At 52.8% G+C, this 9560-nt stretch overlaps 1 long non-coding RNA gene across 1 annotated transcript; it reads left to right on the forward strand.

The window, feature by feature from the left end:
* The first annotated feature begins 836 nt into the window (after positions 1 to 836).
* On the forward strand, positions 837 to 1554 carry LOC108641708. Its single transcript, XR_001922218.1, has 3 exons — positions 837 to 1137; positions 1259 to 1297; positions 1429 to 1554. It is a non-coding gene; the product is annotated as an uncharacterized LOC108641708 (long non-coding RNA).
* Positions 1555 to 9560: the final 8006 nt, after the last annotated feature.

Raw genomic sequence — 9560 nt, forward strand, 5'->3', positions numbered from 1 at the left:
ACCCAAACCAGTCTGGATTCTCTGTGGGCACAGTCACAAGGTCTGCTTGGGTAAAGGGCAGAACAAGGACCCAGGAGAGCCCACCCTGTGCCCAGGGCCAGCCCTGCACAGACTCAGCCCCACGAGCACCAGGAGAGTGAGAGGAAAGCAGAGGAAAGCACAGAGAAAAGCCCCTTTGTGCCAGAGCCCTGGAGGGGAGGTTGGAATGCAGCAGCTCCCTCAAAAGCTCCTTTGAGGCTCCGTCTCACTCAGCTGCCAGTTGGTTTTCAGGCCATTCACATCCCTCTCCTCCGAGTGTCTCCCAGATATCCCTGAGCAGAACAAAGCTGGGCACCTTCCTTGCCAGGGGACATTGCTGGCACTGGAGCCAGACAGTGCCACACACACACAGCTTCCCTCAGTGTGCACAGCCAGAGCCCGGGGGAGATGGGAGCCAGGGAAGGGCAGCAGCCAGGATTTGCCCCCTGGAACTTGTTCCAGTTCAGACAGACAGACAGACAGACATCAGTGAGCCCCTGACATCCTTCAGTCGCTTCCTTTAATCTGTTATATCATTTATTATCTGTCATTTCTCCCTTCTCCTGCCCAGGATTTGCCTGTGTCACCATCCCAGCAGCCTGAAAGGGCCCAGGAAGGTCAGGATTTTCCCTGAGCAGCTCCCAGGGAGGTGGGTTGGAGCTGGGCTTGGCACTGCTGGGGCAGCAGTTGGACTCTGTGAGCTCACAGGGCTTTGCCAACCTTAACTCTTCCAGGATTCCATGGTTCTGTGACTCCAGAATCTCTGCTCTCCAGCCCAAGCCACCCCAGCACAGGAACCCTCTGCTCCCAGGTTTATCCTCCCCAGGGGCCCACCAGGATTCACTCCCAGGCAGGAGCTTCATTCCTGTTGTTCCCACCAGGAGAAGGCAGGGAAGGTTGTGGGGAAACCCTTCCCACGTCCTCCAAGGTGTTCTTGTCCCTGTTTTAGGTCTGTGCAAGGGGTGGAGAAGCATCTCCTCTGCTTTTCCCTCCTCTCCATGGCTTCAGAGATGCTCCCTGAGCCTGCAAATATTTGGAATTTCAAGCCTCTTCCTGCTGGAGGCACATCTGGACCTCAAATGTGGATCCCCAGCTTTCTCTCTGCCTGTTTTATTCGTGGTAATCCAATGCCATCAACAAAACACTCCCATTTTACCTTAAATCTCCCATTCCCACCTGAAAGCCTGCAGGGGAAACACACCTTGCCATGCTCTAAGCAAACAATATTCACATTTTACAGTTCCCAACCCGGCAGAATGTGATCTCCTGGAGTCCCCTGGTGAGATAAAGTAACCATTTGCTGTTCACTCCTGACCTGAACTCCCATTTATTCCACTGAAATGTGGTTATCAAGCTCTACAGAGCAACTTTCATGCTAAAAATAATCACAGTTTTCCAAATGTATTACAGAATTTCTTAGAAGACAGAAGCCCAGGGAGGATTCCCCAAAGCAGAATGCAAGGCTGAAGAAATGAAAGAATAATTTAGAGCCTTAGAAAGTGGATCATTTATAATTTTTTTTCTCCCTTAATATTGCAAAATTCATAAAATCAATGATTCATGGGAATATTTGCCTGGCCATCGAGGCAGCTTTGTAACAGGGTAAATAATTGAGATGCTTTTATTACATTATTTATTGGAAAATTCACAGCGTAAATAATTCAAAATCAGCTAATTATGTGGAAACTGAGGGCTAAAGGGGGGCAACACAGTCCATTAGTTACGGCCACACAGTGGAATTTAATTCCCTCTTTCCAGGAGCAGGAGGGTCTGGCAGGAGCAGGGACAGTGGGGAGGCAGCTCCTGAGGGCACGGGGGGATGGGAGTCCTGCTGGTGCTGCTTCCAAACTGAGTCCAGAGGGTGTAGGATCCCATCCCCATCCCTGGGATCGCTGGGAATCAGATCCTGAACTGGCTGCAGGTCGAGCTCTGCTGCCTGGGCTGGGTGATTTCCTACCTGCATGGAATCATGGAATGGGTTGGGTTGGAAGGGGACCTTGAAGAGCATCTCATTCCACCCCTGCCATGGGCAGGGACACCTCCCACCAGCCCAGGTTGCTCCAACCTGGCCTTGGACACTTCCAGGGATCCAGGGGCTGCCACAGCTTCTCTGGGAAATCCATTCCAGGGCCTCCCCACCCTCCCAGGGAAGGATTTTCTCAGAATGTCCCATCAAAACCTTTTGTCTTTAGTTTAATCCCAACCCCCCTGTCCTGTCACTCTGCCCTTGTCCAAAGTCCCTCTCCAGCAGGAGGAGAGTCCACCTTGCAGGCAGCTCTGATTTCCCTCTGGGATCCAGGTCTCCCTTCCTGGTTTTGCTCATGGTCTGCCCAGCAGCCAGTTGTCCCAGAGATGGGCAAACTTTGGAATAATGAGTGGAAAGCAGGAGCCAGGGCCTTGCTGGGCACGTAGGGCTGGGCCCTGGAGATTGGATGTTCCTGTTTTCGTTGTCACCTTTGACTTTTGGGGGTCTCAGCCCGTTTCCCAAGAGGATTTGCATCCATCAGCTCAATTTATAGGGCTGAAACCACCTTTCCATTACCTGCAGGACAAGCTCTGCTGCCTGGGCTGGGGGATTTAATGCCTTCATGGACCATGGAATGATTTGGGTTCGAGGGACCTTAAAGCCCACCCAGTGCCACCCCCTGCCATGGGCAGGGGCACCTTCCACTAGCCCAGGTTGCTCCAAAACCCATCCAACCTGGTCTTGGACACTTCCAGGGACGGGGCAGCAACTTGTTGCAGTGTTCCAACCCCCCCTTCCTTTATCTGATCTAAATCTCTCCTCTTTGGTTCAAAATCATTCCCTCTTGTCCTGTCACAGCAGCCTCGGGTTTTCTGAGTCTTCCTGGAGCATCTTTGGGTCATGGAATGCCTGGAGGCACTTTTGCCTTTGGTCTGAGAGCTCCAAAAAAAGAAAGAAAGGAAGAAAAGAAAGGAAAGGAAAGAAAAGAAAGAGAATGAGAGGAAGAGGAAGGAAGGAAGGAGGGAAGGAAGGAAAGGGGAAAAAGGAAAAGGGAAGGTAAGGGAAGGTTTGGGAAGGGAAGGTTTTGGGAAGGTTTGGGAAGGGAAAGGAAAAGGGAAGGGAAAGGAAAAGAGAAAGGGAAGGTTTGGGAAGGGAAGGTTTGGGAAGGTTTGGGAAGGTAAGGTTTGGGAAGGTTTGGTTTGGTTTGGTTTGGTTTGGGAAGGGAAGGGACTGGGCCCTCTGGGAGCTCACACCCCCTTGCAGTTTGATCAAAATAGAACACCCCAAACACACATATTTTTCTTTATCAGAAAAAAAACCAAAAATTTTAAAAAAGGAGTGAAATCTGGGTATTTTCCACTCCCTTCCTGCCAGAGTTTTGCCATCAGTGGCTGAACACACCTTGCAAAATGCATTTACCACTGTGTGAAATGTTGACTATGTAAGAATAGGTTATAAACACAAAATTAATTTTTCTCTGCCTCTTCTGATGCTGATTTTTGACTCGCACGAGCTTCATTATTAAAAGCACAACCTCTTCCCTCCCTCTCTCCCACCTCCCCCCCCTTTTCCAACCCATAAAAGCATCAGCAACCTGACAGCTGCTTGCAAAGCCTGGACTTCTTCAGGAATTTGGGAATAAGCAGCTTCCTCCTCTCAGCTCTGCCTGGCAGCTCAGGGAGAGGGGAATGTCTGGGGTGCAGATACAAACAGGAATTATAATACAGGATTATGGCTCTGCTTTGGAAAAATGCCACCCAAGCAAATGAAGAGTTATGCACCTCCTGTGTGTAAAACATTAATTTTTTGCCACGTTGCTGTAATTGGAACAGCACAGCAATTATTCTTAATTCTACCCTGGGAGGGTGGGGAGGCCCTGGAATGGATTTCCCAGAGAAGCTGTGGCTGCCCCAGCCCTGGAAGTGCCCAAGGCCAGGTTGGATGTGGCTCTGAGCAGCCTGGGCTCTGGAAGGTGTCCCTGCCCATGGTAGGGGGTGGAATGAGGTGATTTTTAAGGTCCCTTCCCACCCAAACCATTCCAGGATTCCATGCTCTGGAATAAAGTCGTTGTGTGCACACAGAACCCCTGGGGGGGCACAAAGCTCAAACAGAGGGAAATTTGGGACCACATTGGAAAGAGCCAAGTGGGTTTTCTCCAAGCCACCATCCTTGGAAGTGCTAAAACAACAATTGGCTGTGGCACTCCATGATGTGGTTTAGAGGGAATGGGGGTATTTTTGCTGGAATTGTCCAAGGCCAGGCTGGATGTGGCTCTGAGCTCCCTGGGCTGGTGGAAGGTGTCTCTGCCCATGGGATGGGATGGGTTTTAAGGTCCCTTCCAAACAAAACCTGGTGGGATTCTGTGTTTCTCAGCCTGCAGAGATCCCACCTATGTCCAGGAGCTGCTGGCAATCCCCCCAGTCCCACCTAAAAGCCATTCCTGCAGGGCTGGCTGGAGCTCTGGAGCCAAAGGATGGATCCAGCTGCTCCTGCAACCCAGGCAGAGCTATTTTTGCTGCAAACATGGTGCTGAATTCACCACAGGGGGGTTAAACTGGGGATTAAACTGGTGATCATCTGCTGCTCGGCTCAGGAGGGGTGAGAAGCCCAGAGGGGGGGGCTGCAGGTGTTGCAGGTTGTGTTGCACTTTTGCACTGTCCCTCTGGCTCCACCTCTCCCTGCCCTGGAGCACCCAAAGAGTGCCCAGAGCTGGCCTGGGACACCCCAAGGAGCCCTGTGGATCCCAAAGGTGCTCCCAGAAATAGTGGGACTGTTGCTTTGGATGAAGCTCCTGGTGAGGCACAAGTGCAATCAGGAACCTTGAGAGGGCTGGGGAGAGAGCAGGGCCACCCAGCTGGGGATGGGACAAGGGACAGGACCAGGAAATGGCCTCAAGGGGCACCAGGAGAGCTTTAGGTTGGGTATTAGGGAGAATTTCTTCCCTGGAAGGGTTATCCAGCCCTGGCACAGCTGCCCAGGGCATCCCCCCATGCCCAGTCCCAAGGGTCCCTGCCCCGTGGGGACCCTGCCAGGCAGGGGGTGCTGTCAGAGCTGCCCTGCTCTGCATCCTGCCCCCCACCCCTGTGCCAGGGGGGCAAAGCTTTGGAGGTGTTTTCCTTGCCAATACCTTTGGAATCTCCTCTCTGCTCAGCATTCCAGGCCGTGCTGCAGCCAGCACACGTCCCCTGGTGCTGTCCTCTGCCAGAACACCCCCCCTTCCCCCTGGCCCTGCACAGAGCTGCCTTTCAGCTCCAGACCTGCCTTTGGCTCAGCCTGGCCCGTCCCCAGAGGGGTCATTAATTCCAAAGTCGTGGTTGATTTGCCACCAGCAGCACGAGGCTGGTGGGACAGCCCCTGATGGACCTCGTGGGTCCCTCCCAGCTCAGAATATTCTGTGAAAAAGAATCTGTGACCACTGAACCCTGTGGGTCCCTCCCAGCTCAGAATATTCTGTGAAAAAGAATCTGTGACCACTGAACCCTGTGGGTCCCTCCCAGCTCGGAATATTCCATGGAATGAATCCGTGGAGCTCTGAGGGCTCAGCCTTCAGTTCTGCAGCTTTTGGGGACGTTGGCTGTTGGTTTTGCCTAAGCCAGTTGTGTCTGGGACTCGTCAGCCCTAGCAGTGCTTCCATCTGGGTGCAATCCAGACCTCGTGGCACCCTCAGGAAGCTGAGAGGAAGCCGCTGGTTCTGGCAAAGGAGGAGCTCAGTTATTCCAGGTGGCTCCTCTGGGATGTTTTCCACCTCCTGGGAACTGGGAGAGTCAGATCCTGGCTCCTGGCTTGTCCTGCTCATGGAGTCTGCATCTCACCAGGGTGAGAGCCCACGTAGGATCTCGGGTTTGCCTCTCACCTTTCAAGCTCGGACTCAAAAACGTGCCTTTGTCAGGCCAAGGGACTCCCCCAGCCCAGGGGGAAGGTGCAGCCAGGAGGGAAAAAACAAGATGTGGGAATCCCTGGGAGACAAAAAGGTGCTGGTCCTGCAGCACTGGAGCAGCCTGAGGTGTCCCTGAGGTGCAGGAAGGATCTTGAGAGGTGCAGCTGAGCTCTCACAGCCCCTGGAGAAGGCACCTCCTTCTCACCCCAGGGTGGGCCTGAGCACCCTGCTCTTCACCTGCCCCTCATCCAAGGGTGCTGGGAGCTGGGAGGGTGCTGGGAGGGAAGGTGACAGTTGTCCCTGCTGAAGACAAGGCTGAAGAACTGGGTTGGCAATGGTGACCGAGCTCCCTGCTGAGCTCCCTCCCACCCTCAGTTGCCTGTGTGGAGATAATAAAAGAAATAAAATAACATAAAATAAAATAACATAACATAAAATGTGATTGTGCAGCTGAATTTGACAGCTCTGCCCATACCACAGCCACCTGCCCACCCTGGCCCAGCTCAGGCTCCTGGCACAACCCAGCCTGCTGTGGGGAAGGAGCTCCCCCAGCATCCTGCTCCTCCCAGCACCCAGGAACAGCACCCCCATCTTCCCTGGGCCTGGGTAAGGCCATTAATCCGGGCTAAAATTCCCCCCAGACCTCACTCCAGGAATCCCAGAGTGTTCCTGTCCCTCCCTGCCGAGGTGGGCAGGCTGCACACCAGGCTTTGGAATTGGCTCAGCAACCCCTTCCCTGGCCAAGGGCTCCCCCTAAAACCCATCCCAGGTGATCTGTGAACCATTCCCACCATCAGGATCACTTGGAAGAGGGAGCTTTTTCTTTATCCAATGGCTCCACGTGGTAATGGATGCTCTCTGATCCTCCTTGGAGGGTTTGTTGTGCTCCTTCCACCACAGATGGGGAAAAACTGAGGCCCAAAGGGTTGGAAAAACCCTCTAAAATCATCATCCCACAGACTGGGGGGAGAGTCAGGTGTGCTCTGCCTGACCTTGTGAAAATACATCATTTTTGGGGAATAAATCCCTTTTTTTTCTGACAGGTTTTGTGCTGAGTGTGTGTTTTATTTCCTGGGTTTGTTGTGGGTTTTTTTTCAGGCAGGAAATCGTGGATAATGAATTGGGATTGAAACAAATCGCTCTGAGCTGCCTGGCCAAGACCAAAATGTCCTTGTTTGTGGGGCTGAGTCAAGAGTCCAACCCTTCCCAAGGCCACCCCTGACCCCAAGTGCCACATCCACACATTTTTTTGAACCCTTGATGCAGCCAGACAAAGGCACAGCCTCTCCAACCTCTCTTTTCCTGGAGAGCAATTCAGAGGGGACCAAAAAAAAAAAGAATAAAAAATGGCCAACTCCATTTATTATAATAAACCAAGCACATTGAGCAGCCCTCCCCAAATTTACAGCCGGCTCAGAGCTTCACCCAGACATTTTATGAGCACAGTGTGACACTCTCCATGGAGACAGGAATGTTTATTTAGCCCAAACCCGAGCTGCCCCTGCTCAATGGGCTTGTCAGGGGTTTTTTCAAGCAGCCCTGATTTATGGAGGAGCCAGGGAAGAGCTCAGTGCTCACCCTCTCAGAGGGAGTTTTCTCCCCCAGGGCTGGGTGTTGGGAGCAGGGCAGTGCTGGGAGCCCTGCCCGGGGTTGTGGAAGCACCAGAGCTCACTCAGCTGAAAGGTCAAGGGATAGAAATGGAAACATGCCCTAAAAACACCCCAGAATTCCCAGGAGTGGGCTCTGGGCAGGCAGGGATTGTTTGTCTGGGGCTGTTTGCAGGGGGAGAAGCTGTCGAGGTTCCCAACCAGCCCTGGCAAGGGCAGAGGGTTTTACAGCCTGTGCCTGCAGTGACCTCCTGGTTGGGACCTGCCTGGGAGATTTAATGTCTGGGGGAGGCCTTGCTGCCTTCCCTGCTCTCCAGCCCTTCCCCACGTGGGAAATCAGTGTCTCCTCGATTCTAAAATCTGAATGTTTGTGCACCAGAGTATATAAGAGTTTAATTTGAGTAACAGTGGCACCTTAATTAGTAGCCTCTGCTAGACCCTAGAATCTTTTTACTATGTCTACTTATTAAATAGTTCTTTCCCTACCTTTTGATTTATGGATATACTCAGGTCTTTGATGTTTGGCAACTTAGATGATACTTCAGTATCTACAGCAAGAAAAATATAAGCAAAAAACAAAGAATGATTTTTATTGTGTGATATAACACAGGGATATTTACAAATGGAACAGATCTTTCTTCACTCCTGGGTTTTATTAATAGGTTATCAGTATGGTAATATCCTGAGGTTGACAGCTGCTGGCATTGAATCATCAGTGTCCATCAGGTTTTCTTCAAATGTACACTGTTTAACAGCTCCCAGGTACATTCAGCTGTTCCTCAGTTCGTTTTGGGGAGATACTCTCACTCAGTTGGCTGGAACTGAGAGGGTATCTGAGTATTTTGGGACAATCATGGCTAAGAGTAGTTTTTATAGGTTTTACTGTCTATAGTATAGCAGGCACAGCACAGGGGCTGGGGGGGATGCTGGCTGTGAGCAGCAGGAGGTGGGGAGGAGGGGAGGAGGGAGAGGTTTTCCTGCCATCTCCCAATCAGCCCGTGCTCCTGGAGGAGCAATCCCTGAGGGGAGGAGGGGAGGAGGGAGAGGTTTTCCTGCCATCTCCCAGTCAGCCCGTGCTCCCAGGAGCAATCCCTGAGGGAAGGAGGGAGAGTTTTCCTGCCATCTCCCAATCAGCCCGTGCTCCAGGAGGAGCAATCCCTGCCCCCGGCCAAGGAGGAGCTGCCCTGGATGGGGGGAGTTGTGGGGATGGGGCCCAGAGAGGGGTTTTGGTGCTTCCCTGGGATGCTTTGAGGAGACTCTGCCCTGGCTCTTGCAGGGGGAGAGGTGAGCTGGCTCTCCTGGCTCTGCAGCAGGACGTGCTCCAGCCCCTGGGGTCCCTCCCAGCCCCACCTCACGCACCATTTGCTGCAGATTTGCAGGAGTCTCCCTCCCAAAGCAACCTCTGCAGCTCCTTTCCGAGGTCAGACCTGCCTGGGGGTGGAAAGCAATGCAAATTCGGGGTCAGCTGAGCCAAAGGTGGAGCTCTGGAGCACCCACGGGAGAGAGAGGTGATAAGTGAGGGAAATGAAGCATTAAACCCCCGGGGTGTGGAACGGGGGGGATGTTCCCATGTGGTTGTTTTGATCCCTTTCCCCTCAAATCTTTGCAAAACACACCCTTTGACACAGGGTGACAACTCGTGTCCCAGCAGGGCCAGTTCCACCCCAGCCATGAGCAAACCTGATTCCCGAGGGGGGAATTAATTCACAAATGTACCATGGGCTGTGGGGCATTCCTTGATGGATTCACAGGCTGGAAACATCCCCGGGCTCAGTTTTTGCAGATGATCTGATTTGCTCGTGTGGGTCAAATGAAGAGAAGCAACTCAGCAACCTGAGGAGCTGTGGGAAATGAGGGCTGTGGGTTTTCCAGAGAAAATGGACTTTCTCCTGATTTGCCTGTGCTGGAGCAGGTTGGGAGCAGTGCAGGTGTGGGGACATTAATGGGGGTCAGAGCTGGCTCCAGACACCAGGAAAGTCCCTGATTTGGGGAAACCTGGAGTCCTGGGTGATGGAGAGCTGGCCAGGAGTCAGCAGTGCCCTGGCAGCCAGGAGGGGCATCCCTGTCCTGGGGCATCAGGGGGGGATTGTCC

Source organism: Manacus vitellinus, unplaced genomic scaffold (genome assembly GCF_001715985.3).
Source record: "Manacus vitellinus isolate BGI_N305 unplaced genomic scaffold, ASM171598v3 scaffold_75_pilon, whole genome shotgun sequence".
NCBI lineage: Eukaryota > Metazoa > Chordata > Aves > Passeriformes > Pipridae > Manacus > Manacus vitellinus.